Source organism: Nicotiana attenuata, chromosome 1, assembly GCF_001879085.1.
Source record: "Nicotiana attenuata strain UT chromosome 1, NIATTr2, whole genome shotgun sequence".
NCBI lineage: Eukaryota > Viridiplantae > Streptophyta > Magnoliopsida > Solanales > Solanaceae > Nicotiana > Nicotiana attenuata.
Genome location: NC_031989.1, coordinates 87,619,678 through 87,641,393, shown reverse-complemented (window position 1 = coordinate 87,641,393; position 21,716 = coordinate 87,619,678). Strand labels below are relative to the sequence as shown.

Here is a 21,716-nt window from a genome sequence, read left to right as displayed (position 1 = left end):
AGTGGCTTGTTTAACCTTGTGTGGGGGAACTCCCCCTAGGATTGGTACTGTGATATATGAAATGCCTTGTACGTGAGGTGACGAGTGCGTACTTGTGCTGATTGTCGCAAATCCAGTTTTTCATTAAGTATCTAAAATTTCGTATTTCTTCACTGTTTACATTACTTGAAATTTGAGTATACTGTTAGCTTAGGGAAGCATGCCTAAATGACTAAATTGCTTATTTGCTTAAACTGCCTTATCTGAACTCTGTGCAACATGTTAGGCTAGAATTACCTGCTTACCTTGATATGAAATTGGATTTAGTTGGTTATTTTTGCGTTGTTGTTGTGTGTTTACATTGGGACTATGGGCGGTTATCCGGTAGATCCCCCTTGTCTGTTTATTTGGGACTACGGATGTGGTATTCCGGTATATCTCCCTGCACAGTGATATGGACTACGGGAGAGCACCCGAGAGATCCACTGATTATTTACTTTTTGGGCTACAGGACGGGATCCTGGTAGACCCCCGGTTGTTATCTCTGCATTGGTTGTATACCTTCTGTGATTATTTGCCTTTTGTAGTTGTTGTTTCTCTTATTATCTGTATTTCTTTAATACTGCTCATCTTCCTTATATATTATTGTATATGACCGGTAGGGCCCTGACCTTCCTCGTCACTACTCGACCGAGGTTAGGCTTGGCACTTACTGGGTACCGATGTGGTGTGCTCGTGCCCTTTCCTGCACATGTTTTTGCGTGTGCAGATCCAGATACTTCCACTCAATCTTATCACCCTTAAGGCGAGGCGCTTTCTATATAGTCTCTGAGGTATATCTGCCGTGTCCGCAGACCGAGGAGTCCCTTTCCATTCTCTATAGTAGTATAGCCATTCTGTATCTTCGTTGTTGTTAGACATTTCTTGAGTTGGAGCATTTTATGTACTCTTAGCTTGTGATTCATGGGGTTCCGAATTTTGGGAGTGTTAGGCTGAAATTCTTGGATTGTTATATGCCGGACGGCATCTTAAACATTGTTATACATTGTTATCTCGGTTTTTATTAGTTTCTTTTCCGCAATTATTTCTTTACCGTATTTGTTAGTCTTACCTAGTCGTAGAGACTAGGTGCCGTCACGACTGTTCAGGGAGGGCGAATGGGTGGTCAGTTTTCAATCTCACCATTTAGATCTATGTCACAACCCAAAAATCCCACCTAAGGTACTCATGATGGCACATAGTCTCTAAATCTAGGTAAGCCTGACAATCATGAATTGTTGAATAGAAATAATGAACTAAGATAATAAAATAAATCAATAAAGCTCATAATAACTCCAGAATGGAACATCAACAACATGTTCCCAAAACCGGTGGAAATGAGTCATAAGCTCAGCAGAATGCTCTAAAATCTCTAATACAACACTGCTTGATAATAAGATAAACACTAATGAGAAAATAACAGAAGATGACTCTGAGGCCTGCAAACATCAAGCATGTATACCTTGAAGTCTCCGAAAATAGCTGAACGATCACTACGTCCGGCATAAGCAGATGTATCTGGATCTGCACAAAAATTGTGCAAAAGCGTAGCATGAGTACACGATAACGGTACCCAGTAAGTATCAAGTCTAACCTCGGTAGAGTAGTGACGAGGCCACGTCAAGACACATGCTAGGTCAAGATAAACTGAATAGAGAATTAAATATACCAAATGAGGAAATGAATGATAACAAAGCAGTACAATAATGTGGACTAATAATATAATTTAAGGCAAGAAAGGCAACGAGAAGTGAACACATGATGAGAACAACAAGATGATATACGGACAAATACAAGTAAGACAATGAAGAAAAACAACAAGAACTGTTCAACAAAAAAGCCTTTTTAGCATAGAAAGTACAAGAATCACAACCAAGGCACTACACCTCATAACCTCATTTTTCACAAATCACAATCTTTTCATATATCACCAAATGAGTCTTACATTTGGATATTTTAAAAAATAAATTTCCGAAATAGCTACACGCGCTTTAGCCCTCCTTATGTCATTGCGTGGCTTCAAGTAATTACCTTACTAGCAACACGAACATAAATCCCACCTTATGTCGCCACAGGCACATCAACCCCTATCCTTATACCACTGCATGCGCATCAATCACAACACAATATCAACTCGCATCACACTTGCACATATGCCACAGCTTGCCAAAATCAACAATACCAATATCACCACAACATATAGCTCACGGCTCATCTACAATGTGTACAAGAATCTGAATAATAATAAAATGAATGAGAATTACTCGACAAACAAAAGATATCTCAATAATCAACAATTCCAACCTCAATGGAATAATAGCTTTCATAACTTCAACTTCAATAACTCAAAATGGAAGTATTCCACGAAAAGAAAATTTCCAATTCAATTGTATAGCATAAGCTTAACAACGAAAAAGATCGTATGAAATAGTAACTATGGCTAAATGCATGAGGATAATTCAGCATGAAGAGACATCATGAAATAACAACTTCAAATAAGAATGACTCAACAAATAAGGAGGCACATGACCATAAAAGAGAACAACATCTCTTTGAAATTAAAGATATAACATGTGACAATAACTTCAAGTAAAGTATGTAAGAGAAATTTAACAAAGGAAGATATAACATGATACGACAAATTTCCGAATAAAATGAATGAAAGAGCCTAAGAGTCTAATCGGTCAAAATACTATATATAAGTCTATGTACCCACTCATCACCTCGTGTACGCATCGTTCACATGATTCAAATAACACAAATCAACCCAACTCCTACGGGGTAGTTCCCCCACACAAAGTTAGGCAAGATACTCACCTCAAATAAGCTAAATCAATACCCTAATAAGCCTTTCCCATGTAATTCCAAATCCGGATGGCTCGAATCTAGCCAAAAAACCCTTAATACCATAAATACAGCCATAGGAACACTACAACATTTTAGGCCAAAGGTGTGGCCTAAACTAGCAAACGGTGTGGCCTTTGGTCAAAGGCCACACTTTTCGACTTTTCGCAACGCTTTTCTGGGGGTGTCCAAAAGAAGCATAACCTTTGACCTAAGGGCACGCTCTTCAAATGTTGCCTTACAAGCCACGCTTAAAAGCGTGGCCTATTAGTTAACAAAAACAACACTTGTTACACCTCATATGGCAACGCTTTTATACCATGCCGCTACGCATAAAAAGTGTGGCCTTTGTTACCTTTTAGGCCACACTTGTTAATCGTGGCTTCTAAAGAACCCCTAGAAAACGTGGTCTTTGGTAGACATACAGACATATAGCCACACTTTTAAAGCGTTGCAATTTTGGCTAGGCTATACAATTTTTTTTTAAAAAAAATTACATTTTACATATAGCATGTAATTACAATTATTTCAAGCATATGCATTACTATCGTATATTTTGATGATTTAAAGAACTAAATTAGCTAATAAATACTAAATATAATAATTCAAATGAATACACATACTTATAAAATAGTGTGTCAAAATGCTCATTAACAATAAACTTTTCAAAAGTGAGTATATTCATATAGTATCATGAATATTAGACATCTTAATTATCCAAAAATTATTCGCATTCACATTAAGATCAACTTGACCTTCGGACACCATTTCCAATTGCATCACCCGCTTTCTCCTACACATAAAAAGAAATTAATAATTAGATAGAAACTAAACTTTAATCGTTCGTCTAAAAGAACAAAGACTAGGATAGCATATATTAGCACCATGTTTTGCATATTTTTCAGTCATATATAAATAAAAATTGACTAATGAGTACAATAAACAAAATATAGTAGTCCCATTTCACTCACCTAAATACTCACCCCGTGTTTGCATAATTACGAAAGATAGTTTCGTCCCGTACAACATACTTCAACACTACTGGAGGGTGCTCACTAGTGTGCCGAAATGCAAAAAACGCAGAAATACTATGCAGAAACGTAAAAACACTGCAGAAATGCTAAAACACTGAAGAAATACAGAACTGCTGTGCGAAAATGCAGAAACTCAAGAAATGCAGCACAGAAATGCAGAAATATTGTGCAGAAAATGCTGAAACGTTGTGCAGAAACGCAAAAATTGCCGAAACTCTTTGCGAAAATGCAGAACACTGTGCAGAAATCCAAAAATAATGTGCAGAAATGCAGAAATGCAGAAAACACAGAAAAACTATGTAGAAACGCAGAAATCGCCTAAATGATGTGCAGGAATGCTGAAACGCTGTGCAGAATGCTGGAACGCTGTGCAGAAATGCTGAAAATGCTGAAAATGCAGAAAAACTGTGCAGAGTCGCAGAAAAACTGTGTAGATTTTTCTGCTTTCTGCACAGTATTCTGCACATCAATGTTAAAGATACATTTTCAGTAAGGGGATAGGTTGCGAGAGCAGCAGTCGACCTTGACATCAATGATTTCAGTAAAAAGTAAACGAGTTTGGTACCAGAGAATAAGATAGGACTGTTATTTTTTCTGATATCCTGTTATTTTTGAGGTGCACACGAGTTGGTCTAGACGTACAAAGAAAGACGTTAAAGATACATTTTCAGATAATTAAGCATCTAGTTGTGTATTAGCTTCTGAAACCATATAAAGATTTAGTACATCTTTATAACTACTGAAAGGCAAACTTTATATGCCAAACCACTTTTGGTCCCACGGACAATCTCATTCAATTTTTTTGAGGTTATAAATGGAATTAAGTCATTTACTCATCAACAATCAAAATCAGCTTCATGATTCAAAAATTTGCAACAAGTATGCATATCTGCATCAATCTACAAACGGACGAGCACAACAGAGACATCAAATACATATTCTAATTTTCAGCATCGCGACATATTATTATGATATTTTATGTAATTCTACATTACCATATTAAGAGTTTCTATTGGGAGTTAATATACTAGAAACATGACAACTATAAAGCTTTGATTGTAGAGTCGGAAGGGCCAAACAGAATGAAGGCGACAAGCCAACGAGACTATGGTCTTGCAAGTAAGAAAAGGCTTACCAATCAGAAGCTAGATTACTGTTGCTGCCAATTGGACAGTTCAATTATTGTTGACTTCACCTGTGGCCAAGAAATAACAAATAAGCATGTACTGAGGAAAGAAACGATGACAATGACCTGAACAACCAAGACAAAATGCAGTTAATATTCCATATATTAAGAAGCATTACACATGCACCAGGGCCATTGATAACTGAGAAGATTTAATTGGAAAACTCGGTTGATTATAGTGTAGAGAATCTCAATTTGTCAAGCATAAAAAAGAGCAGTCCGGTGTACTAAGCTCTCACTATGGGCGGGAAGGGCCGAACCACAAGGGTCTATCATCAATTTTAAATCACATTTTAAGAACACTTTTTATTCTTTTTAAAGTACAACAGTAGCACTAGAGCTCTCATAATTGATCTCATTTATTGATTTTCACAATTCATTTATGCCCCTGATTCTTGTCTCATGATAATTTCTTTATTTTTCTCTTTTTTCTTTTTTGGGAAATTTTCTAAATTCACAAGTATCATCACGACATCGAAATATCAGATAAATTCAGAATCTAGACTATGCTAATACTCTATGTTGAAGTTTAAATACTAGGTATTCAGGTGGATAAATTTAGTAAAAGTTGAACAAATTGTAAAAGATATTTTCAAAGGTCAAGGATTATTTGTTGCCACATACGCGTTTTGGTGACCTATCTGTTTGCTTAGACATAGGTAAAAGTTTTAAAGATAAATAACATAAACTTGTCATAACTAATCTGGGCACCAGATGCAATAACCATATTTATAGAGAAGAAAGAACAAGACTACAAAGTTTGGCCAAAGTTTTTGGTCAGAAGTTTTTTTAACAATGAATGGAAAGAAGTTATTAAACTGAAAGCAAAAAATTTCAGAGAAAACTTACAAGTTTTTAGCAGTTGTAACCCTATGCAAACGAACTTCCCAATTGAAACCTAAATAAGGAGGGTTTTGACTTTTGAGAAGAGCAACTAGAAGAAATTAAGCATCTCCATCAGCAATTTTCACAAAATCTACCTAATCTGCTTAACTAGATGACGAGAACCTTATTTTAGGGAAGAAGAAGTACGGGAATAATTTGGATAAACTTAACTTAGTGGGATATTTTTTGGCATAGTTATTTTTTGGGGGCAGAAAAGTTTTAGGGAGGGAAAGGATTTAGGGGAAAAGTTTCAGCGGGATTAGGGAATTATTAGCAACCACCCCGGCAAGTCACATAACCATAAATGATAAATAGGGGAATGGATCTATAACACTCAAAATGACCAGCTAGGTTGTTACAATCCTATAGGCATGACATCTAACATAATGTATGTTTAACAATATTCAATTGTGCTATCAAGTTATCAGGAAAAGCAGTACTCAAATTGGTGGGAAAAAGCTTTTCTAAAGAGTGTCTTTGAACATCACATGATCATGACAAGATCAAGAATATTTATGCAGAACCAACTAAAGCAAAACAAGTAGATGACTGCAAGACATTATTTCTTGTAAGCAAGCAGAATTAATGGGGTACCCAAGGTCAAGGTTTGTCATGTAGTTCCATCTTTATTTACGCTATCATTATAAACACACATAGACTATTCTTTTTCATATGGACAAAATCAACATTATACCAAACAAAATTGTTAGCTAGAGTTCCTTGGTTATCATATAGATTAGCATAATGAGATAGGTACAACTATTAGATATGGTCCTTTAAATAAACAGGAGGTTATAAGCAAGTTAACATAATGATTTAGGCATGAAGTTCAGCTAATGGCATGTACAAGTTTATGAACATCACTTGATTAGCAGAAACATCATGACAAGTATGGGCATACGTATAGAAATCAGTAGGTGTCACTCAATCAATGCAATAGTATAGGTTACACATAGCTATTATTACAAAATTCACACAGTCGTGAGCAGTTAATAGACTATACATAAAGACAACAATAAGAAGTTGTTTCAATTAATTAAGCATGACAACATAATTTAACTACAACATAGGGGTAAACATAATATTCAGGAAAATGCCATTAACTTAAAACAAGAGTAACATTAAGAACAGAACACAATAAGAAAGTTGCACGTTTACTGGTGAACACCATGAAGAGAAGAATAGCCTGTAATTAATGGAAAAGCATAAAAAAAGAACCACGTGATAACAAATGAATAACCAAAGAATAAAGAGGGGGTCAGTGTTTACTAAACTTCTCTAAAGAACCAAACCAGGCAGAGGCGATCAGTAGACATTTAAGAGCTCAATCTCACAATCAACTCGCAGTGATCGAACTCAGAAAGAAGTGAAAGAAGGAAAAAATAAGAGAAAGAATCCGAAGTATTTAATAGACAATGTTTAATTAGTTTTTGGAAGTTCGTCTTCCGTTAATGTGTCTTTGTGTGTTTGGTGAGGGCATTAAAGGCTTTATTTATAGTAGCATTGAAGCCTTAGGGTTTCGTTCGAATTCAAAGAGATAGTGAGAAACTACAAGCGAACACTGATGATAGCAAAGGGGTGAAAGCATAAGGAAAACAGAGGGTAATAGATTGGATTTAACCTTTATGGAAAATCGATCATTGGAGACCAAGGACCATCAGTTAAAGCTAAGGTCCAAAGGTCATTGTGTTTGACCTCAGGACCAAATACCATTATGATGTATTTGAGATCCTCATTAATCTTCATACGCATGTGGTGATTTGAATGAAAAATGGGCAAAGTGATGAATTTTGAACACTTTCACTATTTGGTGTAGGTTTTTGGGGATTTGGGATTCAAATTGAGGTGAGAAAAGGGAAAACAACGGCAAGATTCACGATGGAAGAGACGGGATGGATCAGGTGACCTTGAACGAATTTGTACAAGGTTCAATGATTGATGGGGGGTCAGTGAGATGACAGAAAATGGAGAGGAAAGGGAAAGAGAGACGGCCGGTCCTGGGTTAAATTATTAGGGTTTGGGGCTGGTCTCCAAGTTAAAATTAGAGACAGGAGGGGTGCCATTGGATCATTTTGATCAAAGAGAAAATTGAGATTCATTGTGGACGCTTGATGGCTTTAAGCAACAGTCTAGATCATTTGCGTTAGTCATGAGAGTGTTTAGGGAGAGATGACGTGGCATCTGGCGATTAGTTGAAAGTGGATGGCATGGATTACTAGCCAATCTGATGGTGGCTGATGGCATGGATTACTTGCCAACCTGATGGTGGCAGATGGCATGGATTACTTGCCAATTTGATGAGTGTGTAGTGGAAGCTACTGATTCCTCTGATATTCTTTCCACTTCAGTGGAGCCTTCCACCAGTGCCAAAGACACTGTTCCTGAGCCACCATCAGCCCTTGCTCCATTGCCTACACCAGCTCTGAGGTCGGTGACTTTGCCTACGAGCCCACTATCTGCTTTAGGGGTTTCTCAGACGCTAGTGTCTCAACAACTGGATGTAGACAGCTACATCAAAGTTGTCCGAGATATCTTGTATAGTTGCAGGGCATACCTCTACACAACTAGACCATTCTAACATTGACATGAAGCTCACCAAGGTCTAGGACAACCAAAAGGTGATTATAGACACACATGTGCAACATGGTGCAGTGATTAAGTGGTTGACCAAACAGGTGAAGAAGATGAGAAAGACACAAACGAGCAAAAAGTCAGTTGACTCACTCCGAGCTGAGGTGACTATGATAGCTGAGGCCGACAACTTTCTGTTTGACATGATGATTGAACCACCCACCCTCACCCAGCTCAAACTTCTCATGAGGCCCCTACTGCTCAGCACGAGGAGCGTTGCCTTCCATCCATCACTACTTCTGTGGTACGCGATATGTTTACCTCTCAGGCAGCTCCCATAGAGGATGATGACACCATTCAGTTAGTTGATCCGGTTCGAACTGATGATGCTGGTAATACCATGATGACTGAAGAAGCTTAGGGAGTTTCTTCACCCCTCTCTGCTCTTTGATCTTGTTTTTCTAAACATTGAGGATAATGCTTACTTTTATTTTGGGGGGGGGGGGGGTGTGGATGATAAGTGTAGATTTTAACCGCTTATTAGTACCTTATTGCTTTAATTCTAGTCCGAAAGTAGTGATTTTTATTTCCAAATATAATAAAATTGTGTGAATTGCTGGCATGTTGGAGGAATGTAGTTTAATGACGAAGTCTAACTCAAAAAGGAGTATTCCACCTCAACAAGGCTAAAAAAAGGGAAATTCAAAGAAGAAGTGCGATCTGCAATTAATTCTGCGATCGCGGATGAATATGAGGTCCACAAAGAGCGCTGCTGCAGATGAACACTTGAAGCCTCAGAGGAGTTTAGCAAAATATCACTCCGCATACCAAATTGTGCGGCCGCATAAGCTGGTCGCACTAACAAAGCCCGATAAGTTCTGAGAAGGTGCAGAAGACCAAGTGTGAAGTCTCTTGAAAGTGTAGGAGCAGAGATAGTTGTGCGGCCGTAAAAACTGAAGTGCAGCCGCAGAGATTATTGTGCGACCGCAGATTTCCTCCTAATTCAAGAGCAGAAGAAAAGTGTAGTCCACACAGGGAATTGTGCGGCCGTACAACCTCCCGAATGCATTTTGTCAGAAAAATTTTGGACATTATAAAACAATATTTAAGGGAAACTTTGGTACTGTAGCAGCCAGCGGTTATATTTAACTGAGCAACAATTAGAGAAGACTCATTAATTTTACACTTTATTCTAGTCTAATGTCTTCAATTACTTCTTCTCTTTATTTTTTGATGTCAATTAGTATGAGTAGCTAGATTTTATCGAGGGTTGTGACTCAACTCTAGTGTATAAAACTTATGGTTGTTAATACTAATACTTGATTATGATTGTGTATTTGTTATTTAGCCTTGTTTATGCATTATATCTAGAATTAATGGTTGATAATATTTATTCATGCCTATTTGACTTAGTTCTTACTTGAGAAGGAGGAATCTAGTATATGAAAACTTGGCTAAAAAGAAATTGAGCTAGTTAAGGTTTTGACTAGTTTGATTAAAGATTTGAACTAGGTATAGGGATAATCCAACTTGGACTCATATCAATTTCTTAGATTGCCCCATTTGGTCTTGAGAAAACCAATTTGTGCATTACCACTTTATGACCAAGAGGTATTGAGTGGGTACTTGTGAATTGACAGTCATAATACACCATGATCTACCAAACAAGCATTAACTTAGTATACCCATTAGGTTTATACCTATATGAAGGTTACATCCCTAGGCTATTCCTCAACTGATAAGAAAACCAAAAACAGTTTATTCTCTAGATCTTTTTACTTAGTCTAATTTCTTAGTGTTAAATTAGATCACAACCAACCTTTTGTTTGGAGGTCTAATTTAGCTATTTCATGTTCTCTCTTCAAGTATCTACTTTAATACCGATTGTAAACTCCCTGATGAATTCAACCCCGACTCAACTTGGGTGTTATAATTGCAAGACCGTTTCTCACTTATTATTGAACGTGGATTGGACGTGATCAGTGAAGAATTTGATATTTGATGATTGATACATTCTATGACACTTGAATGTAATAATTGGATGATTTATTTTGTTTATCTTTAGCATCTTGCTACATTTAGTAGTAATCTAAAATTTTGTTTGTTTTGGTAGTGTAAATATTATGTTTTTCCCTCTTTTACTGATAATAAACGTTTTTTATTTTCATAATGCCATGGTTCTTTCCAAAGGTAATTTCCTGTGTGAACCGGGTAACTCTCCCCGAGGAAAGATAGTGTGACAAATTTCTTAAGGGAATAAGTCCGTTTTATGTTTAGGTAATAGTAGTAGTAAGTAGTAATGATACAATCCTTAAGCACATTAGTCCGTGCAAACAAGTTATTTATGATTCATCTGGTACCAACATACTTAACTGCATGCTTATGGTTCGAGACAAGATTGTTGTGAATCAATTTTTTTGAAAGAATCAACTCTAATAAAAATGACTTTGAGGCTCTTGAATTGTCTTTGATAATCATTAGGTAGTTGTGTGGACCATAGAGATCTTTACCTTGATTGTGGTTGTTGTAGGTTTTAGACTCTATCCTCTTTTACGGTCTATTTGCACGAGAGGTGAGATAAAATTTTGTTGCTAGTCCAAGTGCTTGATTGAATAGTCTAGAACTTGCCATAAAGGTGCTTTAAGACAAAATTTTAAGTTTACTTGGTTTGAAAGATGATTGTAGGCTTTCCTTGGACCGTTAGAGCTTTCAATTGCCACCCTATGATCATTATCCCTACTCAACCCCTCTTGAGCCTTTAGCCTTTCTCTGTTGATAATTATGTCACAAGCATTTACTAGTTTTGAACAAGATCTCCTCTTAGCACCTGAACTCTCTAAAGCACTCATATGTAGTAAGTGGTTCAAAGCCTATGTTTGGAGAAAAAGTTAAGAAATCTAAAAGAGGTACCAAGGAATTAAAAAAAAAAAGAAATTACTTCCATGAAAGAGAAAGTAAGAAAAAAAAGTATTATGAACGAAAAGAAGGCCAAAGAGGGACAAAAGGGGAGGTTATGAAATTAAGTAAAGCAAGTACCTCTAGTACCAAAATTAAGGGAGAAGGAGAATGAAATTGTCAACAAAAAACGATGATAAGTCTCTCTAGCCTCCGAGAAAAAGAAATATATCTAAGGGTTTGACAAATGTGAGCCATGAAATGAGATGTGATGTGCTTAAGGAACAGTGTCACCACTTGTATCCCATATAGTATTCTATCCCGGACCAAAAGCCTTCATTACAACCCAAAAGAAGTCTTACTTGAGTTTGAAATGAGTATGCTTACATTAGTGGAGATTTACATGAGGGGAAAGCCTATGGTACTTGAAGCTTAACTTGTTTCATTCATTAGTGAGAGAAGATTGAAACCTTTGTTGCTCTAGATGTTTACCGTAAAAATGGTAATTACAATTAAATTTGATTATGGGACTCTAAAAATACATGATCAATTTTTATGCCGGTTGTTAAGCAGTTGATGCTATGTATGTGAGACTTAGAAGCGAACTAAGAGTTAAGGATGAAATGATAATCAAACCGATAGGTAGACAATCGGGGGCCTCGAGCTCGTCGATCCGGGGCCTCGAGGTCGATTCTGGGGCTCGCGGTCAATTCCGGGGCTCGACTGTGAGCTATCGAGGGTAATCGAAGTATGACTAATAGTTATGATAAAATCAAAGAAGGCTCTTTATGGCTGATGATAAGCAATAAATGATGAACAATAATGAAGATAATAAATGGGAGCAATAATATCAAGAGAATATGTAAGAGAGCAAAGAGAATGTTCTTTTATATTTCTTATGGAGCAGCTGAAGCAACAGATCCCTTACAAATGACATGGACTCCCTTTATATAGGAGGAAAATCCCCACAGAGTACAAAATACATTAATTACATAGATATGGGGATGGGACGGCTGAATGACGCCCTGATTTGGGTTCAGAGTAGCCCGCTCGCTGTGTCAGCCCTAGCCGCATGCCTTGGGAACTCCCCATTTTCACCATTACCGTGATCATTACTACCCTGGGGTCGAGTGTTGACGACCCTCGAGGAAAGATACTCGGCCACGGCCTCGAGCCTTCGAGGTGATCTTCCGGAGTGTCTTAATGACGAGAAATTACAACCTCTGATTTTATCGTATACAGATAGTCCCCGCGTTTCCTAGAACGAATCGATAGGAAACGATTTTGAGCTTCTATTCCGATGGCATCATTACCGTGACATCAGCATATCAGAGCATTAAATGCCATGCCCAAAAAAACCGCGCAAAGGTCACCGTCAAACGCGACTATCGAGAAGCCTACAAACCGCTATTAGTTCGTCCCTTCTGTTGCCCATTCGGTTCCTATAAATGCATCAATGGTTTGATAATTCTTACTTTCTCAACATCTTCAAATTCGCAAAGCTAGACCCATCCCCTTTTGCATCCTTCCTTCTTACTTTCTTAGAGAAATTTCATCATGGCTAGAACCTCCAAGACGGTTCCTCGGAAAGACGAGGTTGCCTCTTCATCTCGAACATCTAAAGGGAAACCCAAATGGATACCCACCTTGGGACAATGTACTCCCACCGAGCTAGACATGTCGAAGGACTTTACCATCGACAAAACCTCATCTGCACCGGGCCAATGCAAACATGTATCCCGGTACATTAGTGTTGTGACCAGCGTAGGAAGGTGAAGGAAGACTGCCAATGGAGGGAGGCAGTGGAGGTGGAGATTCCCAGCCCTGACGAGAACATAACGGATTACAAGGCTGGTTTCCTTCATGTATATACTTACCCGTTCACTTTGGGTCCGGTCGATCCTTCTAAATCCCCTCCACCGGAGATAGATCCGGTTATCCTCGATTTCTGTGAAGCATACCAAGTGACGCTTGGTCAAATCTACCATTCTTTTTGGAGGATATTCTTGATGCTCTGCCATTTCTCCGATGGGGTCGGGGGCGAGACTTTTACCCTCAATCATTTGATTAGGTTGTACAGCCCTCGATTTTATCGAGGTTTGATTAGGCTTCACCACCGATCCAAAAAATCATTTTTCTCGAGCATTGACGAGGACAAGGATTGAGGGTGGATGAGTAGGTTCGTCCGGGTGAAGACCTCGAACATAATTCCGGCCGGGAGGATGCCTTTCCCGGAGAAGTGGAACACACAACGTAGGTATTTTTTCCTTGAACATGTTTTGTGATTTTCTTTCCTTCCTTCCGAAAAAAGGACCTCTCTTTGGTTTCTACAACTGCTGCCTGGTATCTCGAAGCGGTCTCGGACCTGCCGAGATGGATCGGGCGGTTGGATACCTCATTCCTAAATCTTGTCTGATCTTTGCCCGACCTGGCTAAGAAGTGGTGGGTGGCCAAGAATCATGGTAAAGTTCCCTTGCCGCCTATATCTTAGCCTTATGTTTCTCCCTGTACCCTTTGTGCTGATAAGTTATGGCCACTGTGCACGTGCAGGCCTTGGCGAGAATATGCTGATGAGATCGCATCTAGGTGGCGAGGCAGAGACTTCGGAGCCCGCTAAGGGCACGAAAAGGAAGGGCAAGGAGGCTGCCGATTCCCCTGTGACAAAGAGACCTAAGTCACGCAGGCCTCGAGCCGTCATTAGGATCTCGGCTTCAGCTTCCGAGGAAAGCCTCAGCACTGGGGACGAAGATGATGATGAGAACGAGTACCGTTTGGAGTAGAGACCGAGGCCGGGCGCGGGGGTCTCGCGGGTGCCTCGACCAGAAGCCACTGAATCGGGAAAGGCCGACTCAGGCCGCTCCCTTGCGGTGAAGACCCTTGAGTAGGGTGTTAACATAGTTCTGAATCCCGTGGCCGGATGTGGTGCATTTTCTGCTGGGGGGACCATTGCTGCCGGTCCCGAAGGGTTTGGACCAGGAGCTTTTCAGGAGTAGGAGTTGCCCATCAGGGACATCGATGACCTGGGTGATTTCAGTTCGGGCCTTCGGTTCTCGTCAAGGGAGCTAAGGGACGCTCAGGCTATGAACACCGCCAAAGCGGGGAGTCCTCTCAAGGGGGGAGGCACGTTTGGCAACATTCTTGGTGATGTTAGCGAGAACATCGATCTCGATGCTCCTGGCACCGTCAAGGCGGCGGAGAGGTTCCTACAACAGGTGATAGCTGTTTTATATGTATTTTTTTTAGTCTAGAGCATTACTTCTTCGTTCTCCTAATTCTTCTGTTATGCCGCACTGTAAAGAGATGTATGATCATGCCCTTTCCAGGCTCCATGAGGAGCTTTCGTACTGTGAAAAGGAGCGTGAGAGTCTTACCTCGGGGCTGTGACAGTCGGAGGCTTACTCTGCCTGAAAGGAGAAAGAGTTAGGCGAGCTCCGGGCTGCCTTGGAGGGAGCGCTCTGGGAAAGGCTGATCTTGCTGAGCAGGTATTTTGCCATGCATGAATCTGCCCTTCGCTCCTATAGTTTGATACTGACTGGCTTATCTTTCTCTTCGCAGATCGAGCAAAAAGATTCGCAGATCAGGAAACTGAATGTGGAGATCCTCGGGCTGAGGGAGCAAAATGAGGTAGCGACCTCGGAGTTGACACCGACCTATACTCTCCTCCAAAATGCTCGAAAGGAGATTGCTGCGCTAGTTGCGGCCAAGTCTGAGACCGAAGGAAAAGTTGCTACTTATTTGAAGGACGCAGCCCCGGCGAACCAAATAGCCCTTAACATATCGATAGAGGTCGAGCTGAAACTGGCTCGGGCTATCGATCATGCTAGAGCGAAGGTGAGGAGGGAAGCCTTGGAGGGGGTTGGAGCAAGAGGTGTCGATTTTTCAGCCGAGATTGAGGAGGCCCGAGAATTCGAGAGAAAGTCGGCGCTCTTGATCGCTCCAGATGAGGATCCTGGAGATGGTTCAGAGGATAGTGGCAATGAAGAGTAGACCTCGTGTCGCTTTGCTCTTTTTTCTTTTTTCTTTTTTCTTTCCGTGTATGTACTCCCAGGGGAATGAGTCTTGTAAAGACGCCCCTTGTAAATATAATTTTGGCAATGCAAAAGGGTTTTTCTGCTCCAAGTCTTTCCATTATTTATGTCTTGCCGCTCTTGCGGAGTTAACCTTTGAATTTCGACATTAGCTCTTTGGAGCCCGTAATTGGAGCGATCGGGACCCCGGGGTAGTCCTACGAGTATATTTCCCAAGAAAAAGGTGTCGTTAACATGGCCAGAATTAATTGGCCCTCTGGGTAGGCGAGCAGTCGCTTCTTTGCCCCTATATATCCGTTCACTAGCTTCTAAAGTGGAGATTCTGCTACTCTGAGTAACCATTTCTTTCATAGAACCTGGTGCTTTGTGCTAGCTCTCCCGTCGTTTCAACTCAAAATCTTTGCCCAAATCTATACCCTCCTCTACTTATTTTATCGTAGCCATGACTGCTACATCAACGTTCGCTCATCAAGGAGAGGGGAGTTCTGCCTCTGTTCCGCGTCCGGTCGGTGGTACACCGCCGGTGCCCGGTAAGCGGGCCTCGAGATGCTTTGTCTATAGGAGAGACTTCACGTTGGAGAGGCCTCCCAGCATTCAAGGACATCAGGAGCACATGTCGAGGTTCACCTCATCATTAGGGGAGGAACACCTCGAAATGATCAGAAAAGATTGCGGATAGGGAGAAGGTGTGGTACTACAAGTACCTTCCTCTGATGAGAGCATCATGACCTATGTTGAGGGGTTCTTGAGCGTGTATACGCATACTTTTACGTCGGGTCCCCCGACCCGGTCGTGCTTGAGTTCTGTCGGAGATATCGGGTTACCTTGGCGCGGGCTCACCCATCCCTTTGGAACATAGTACAGACGATAAGATACTCCGCAGATAAGGCCGGGCTCGAATTTACCCTCAGTCATCTCGTGAGGTTATATCGGCTGCTGCGTTATCGAGGTTTGATTACTCTGCAGCGTCAATCCACCCGGCTTCCTGCCGTTAACGACGAAGAGGGCGAGGACCGGGGATGGATGAGCCGGTTCATTCGAGCTCGAACGATCGACATCATTCTTGGAGAGTTTTTGCCCTTTCCTGAGAAATGGAATTTCACACGTAGGTGTCATACCTGTATTTTTATCACTTTGATCGAAGGCGGGCTTCATAACGACATTTTCCTGATTCATTTTTTGTAGCGACTCCTTGGTTGCCGAACGAGGTCCCTGATTTGGTTGAATGGTCTCGTAAGCTGGCAGCTTGTTCGACCTATGATAAGCGCAGGTGGCGAGACCTGTCCAAAGGGAAATGGGAGGCAAGGCATCATGGTAGGCGCTTGGTGGCCTATTTCCCCAAAATGGTACTTTTCTTTTTAGCGTACTAACTTAGCCTCCGTAGGTATTGGAGATTTTTTCGAGATGAGGTCGTGCCCTCTGGGGGAGGAGAAGAGACTGCCGACCTCTGGGTCGAGGGTCGATGATAAACGAAAAGGGTCTCCGGGGTGTGAGGAGGCTTGCTACGAGGCAAGTCCTTCTCAGCGGTTTAAAAGAGGTGATTCTACCGATCATCCGGCTTCGAAGGACTCTGTTCTTGAAAGAACATTCCCTGTTTCTACTGAGGGTACCTCGAAGGGCGAGGAGCACGTGGTGCCTCCTTCTTTTCATACCAAGGGCGCTTCGGGGGACACTAAGCCATCGGACATTGGCTCGGCCTTTGGCGAGCCCGGCTATATGGTAAGCTTTGGTAGCCGGTATAGGATTATTCCGGTTTCCTATTCTTCCTTTCTTATTGAATTTTCTTTCGCAAGCCTTTGACAGGCTTAAGTCCGAGCTGTTTCGCTATAAGTCTAGGTTGCGGAAAGTTTCGGATAGGGAGAAGTCCCTTAAGCTTCTTTGTGCGAGAAGGGAAAGTGAGTTGGAATCCCTGCGCTGCGAGGCGGATCGAAGACGGAGCTGTGAGGGCCGCCTCGAGAGACAAGTATCCTGTATTTCATGTCAACGTATGTCCCTCCTTATATCTTCTGAGATTAATATTTCGATATCCCAGCTGGAGAGCAAGACGGAGGAGCTGGAACGACTTTGGGGCGAAGTTGGCCCGGCCGAACGTGAGTTTAGCAAGCTGCAGGCTCTTGTAGATGCCCAAGTTGCGGCCAAAGAGAGTGCTTTGGCTAAAGTTTCCACCCTTGAGGTGCAAATCCGGACCGCTCGTGTGAGTGATTCTGCACGAGCGAACATGATCTCAAGGCTCGAGTCCGATCTTTCGAAGGCGAAGACCGAGGTGGTGAATGCCCGGGCCGAGGCTTTAATGAGCAGCGCTAGGGCAGACCAGAAAGCGGTGGCCTATTTGAAGAACGCTGCCACTGCTAGAGCTGAGCTGAGGAGAACTCTTGGTTGTGCGAGCAGTAGTAAAGAGTATGCGAAGTGCAAATCTCGGGGAGAAAATCTCGAGGAAATTCATGCCAGGGGCTTCGATCTTTCAGAAGAGATCGAGCAAGCCAAGGCGGAGGAATACGACGCCAAGTTCCTTCTGTCTGATGCCGAAGATGGCGAGGATGGGGCCGTCGGGTCATAATCCCCAAAGGGGGACGTTTACTTCTTTCTCTGTCTCTGTGTATGTAACTTTCATAGTATGTTGTAAATGGAGCTTGTATTTTATTACATGTATGTATAAGGGGGAAACCTCGCGATTGTGTATCTTCTGGGTTTCTGGTTGCCGAGATTTTAGCCAGATCAATTGTCATTTGAGTTGGTAGGAATCCTTTGATTCGTGATATGGCCCTGGGGCTTATTAGGCTGGCCCGTATGTTGTTACACGTTTGGTCGATGTGACCTTTTTAGTTAACTATTTTGGGTTTAGTCTCCGAGTCGGGTTTCGACTCGAGCTCATTCTACCCTTAAGTTTTACATTTGTGCGGGCTGGCGACAATGGCTCTTACGCCTTGGGTCGAAGCGACCTTTTAGTGTAAGCTGGCGTTTGAGCTCTTATGCTTTTTGCCCTGGGGCATTTTTAGTTAACTACTTTGGGTTCAGTCTCCGAATCGGGTTTCGACTCGAGCTCATTCGACCCTCAAGTTCTGCATTTGTGTGGGATGGCGACAATGGCTCTTACGCCTTGGGTCAAAGCGACCTTTTATGCGTGGCCCTGAGGCTCATTAGGCTGGCGACAATGGCTCTTACACCTTGGGTCGAAGCGACCTTTTTATTTGCTTTATTTTTCCATAACAAGGAAAACTTTTTGAAATAATTTTTGCCTGGATCTTCGACGGTTCGGGAAGAACCTCGATTACGAGTCATTTTGTGGCGATGATCGAGCACCTCGGGAGGTTTGGCTCGGAGGCTGAGTATCTCGAAGCCTGTGATTCGGAGCTGACATGGTCGAAGCTCTTTGCCTAGGTCGAGGGTAGCCTGTTTAACCAGTTCTTTTCAAAGTAAATTTGAAGTAATTTAAGGCCTGTCATTTCTTAGCGACGGTCGGGCGTCCCCGAGTCGCGTTAGTTTGGCTGGTACAACCTTATAACAGTAGTCATTTGTGTTTCGCCGGAGCCATTTTTGATCCCGACTGAAGTAGTTTAGGCGTCTAAATCGAGGGTATGCCTTTTAAGGGCCTTACAAGTTCGATATATAGCCTTAACTTTGAGATCGGGTTTATTCCTTTAGTGAGGTCTTATAAAATTTTCATGCCTTCGAGGTCTTACAGATATTAGATACTTGGTAAAAGTATGGTTAACGCCTTGCTTGAGGTCTTACAAATATTACCACTTATTACAATTGTGGTTCTTGCCTTGCTTGAGGTCTTACAGTTACTGTTGCTGCCTTAGGTAGGTCTTATGAGACCAAGTATGACCGCTCGGGGTCTTATGGCCTCGGGTTTTTTAATGAATAGTGATTGGCGACAGTCCCCGAGTCATCGAGGGTATCCTGGCTTGGGAGCCGTTACTTGTGAGATTGGTATTGCCTCATTGAGGGCTTATGATTTTGGCGACTACGACACTGAGGTTATGCGATTTTTGAGATTTTGGTGCCAGTCCCCGAGTGTTCGAGGCATTTTCGACCTTGGAGATGTTTCGCGATCTTTATGTTGCCTCGTTGAGGGCTTATGAGGTTGGAGTCCCGACCCGGAGGTCGTTCAGGTGTTTAATTGTTGACGCCATTCCCCGAATGTTCGGGACATTTTTTACGGAGGAATCGCTTTTGCAAAAATGCTGAGTTTCTTTTGGAGTGTGAGATGATTTGATAAAAAGTGTTCTTCGATTATTTGGTACAAGTATACATGTTTCCGCCGTCAGGGGCCCGGCTATATGGACACGGTTCGTTCGACCGTTTGACCTGATACATCATTTTCCTACTGGGACCCCAGGGGGATGCCCCCTAGTGTTCGGGGTTGATTGCAAAAGAAGCCTCGAATACTTGTTGAGTCTTCCTTAGGTACATGTGGATGTTGCCTTGTTAAAAACCTTGCCGGTAAAACCCTTTTCGGGATAAAAACTCGGCCGAAGGAAAAGAGTGCAACGGATGCTTTAAAACCTTAAGGTCTTCGAGCTGGGTTAGCGTTTTGACTGCTTCGGTCGGGCGCCTGCATAAAGTTTAGCATGAAATACGAAATAAAAAGGGATATGGTTATACCTCAGTGGCGATGGCGCTCTTGTACTTTGGCGTTTGTTTGGAGGACGCGGTACGGTCCTTTATTCGGATACAGCCGAGAGCGTTGTTGTTATCTCGTCATTGGTTTATTTCTATGTCCTGCTGTTGGTGGAGACTTTGGTGTTTCAGTTAGTGGCAGCTGTCTCAAAAGATTGTGTGGATGACATGTTGCGGCTCATCTGCTTTGTTCTTTTTGTTTGTTTCTCTTTCTCGAAACTGATTTTTAGCTCGGTCGCTGAGGAATTCCCGAAGGTGACCATTGTCGAGTAACCGGGCCACTTCCTCCCAGAGTTGCCGGCAATCCTCGGTCCTGTGTCCGTGCGTGTTATGAAATTCACACACCAAGTTATGGTTCCTTTGTGAAGGATCCGATTGTATAGGCCTGGGCCATCTGGTGTCTCTGATTCTGCCGATGGCAAACACGAGGTCTGACACATCGACATTGAAATTGTATTCGGATAGGCGAGGTGCCTCCGCTAGCCCCGTGTTCCTATCGAATCCGGCTCTATTGATGAGTCCCCGAGGATTCTGTCTCGGTCTATCCTTCGATCGTTTCGAGGTGGGTTGTGCCTCAGGGAGTTCCTCCGGTATTTGATGTATGGCTGATATCTTTCTTTGTTTGGCTTCGGCTAATTTGTCAGGAGTCTGCTTGGGTATACCGAGCCCGAGGGGGGCCCCAGCTGGTCGTCCTCGACCCTGATTTTCGACTGGTATCGATTATGCGCATCCGACCAAGTCATGGCCGGGTACTCGACCAGGTTCTGCTTTAGCTTTTTTGAAGCCACCGAGCTTCGTTCGTTCAGACCTCGAGTGAAGGCTGTACCGCTCAGTCGTCAGAGACCGGTGGCAGTTCCATTCGTTCCATTTGGAAGCGAGATACGAACTCTCGCAGCATCTCATTATCTCTCTGTTTAATCTTGAAGACGTTGGATTTCCTTGTTGCTACTTTGATGGCGCCAGCATGTGCCTTAATGAAAGAATCCGCTAACATGGAAAATGAATCTATAGAGTTTGGGGCCAGGTTGTGATACCACATTATTGCCCCTTTAGAGAGCGTTTCCCCGAACTTTTCAGCAGGACAGACTTGATCTCGTCGTCCCTTAGGTCATTTCCCTTTACTGCACAAGTGTAGGCGGTGACGTGCTCGTTGAGGTCCGATATTACGTTATACTTTGGGAGGTCTGGCATTCTGAATTTCTTTGGAATGGGTTTTGGGACCGCTTCCTGTGGGAACGGCTTCTGTACGAACTTCTTTGAGTCCACACCTTTCAAGATCGAGGGCGCTCCTGGAATTTGGTCGACCGTAGAGTTGTAAGTCTCAACCTTCTTATCGTTGGCTTCTATCATTTTCTCGCCCGATTCGATCCATCTGGTGAGGTCCTCGAGCATCTTTACGATGACGGGATCGGCCATCGACCCATTATTACTCGACATCTCCGGTACCTGTTCGGCAGGGGGAGCTATCCCCGGTGCTACTGTGCTAGGAGTTTTTTGGTGGCTTTGCAGTTGAGCAATAGCCAACTGTTGTACCTGCAACATTTCAAAAATAACATGAAGGCTAACCTCCCGTTCTTCCCGGGCTGGGGTTTTCTGGGCTTCTTGTTGGTCGCCTTAGTGTATGCTCCTGTT

At 42.2% G+C, this 21,716-nt stretch overlaps 1 long non-coding RNA gene across 1 annotated transcript; it reads right to left on the bottom strand.

Annotated features, from left to right (window-relative positions):
- Positions 3,488-7,904, bottom strand: LOC109230074. Its single transcript, XR_002068610.1, has 3 exons — positions 7,589-7,904; positions 5,032-5,091; positions 3,488-3,655 (listed from the first exon to the last, which is right to left on the bottom strand). It is a non-coding gene; the product is annotated as an uncharacterized LOC109230074 (long non-coding RNA).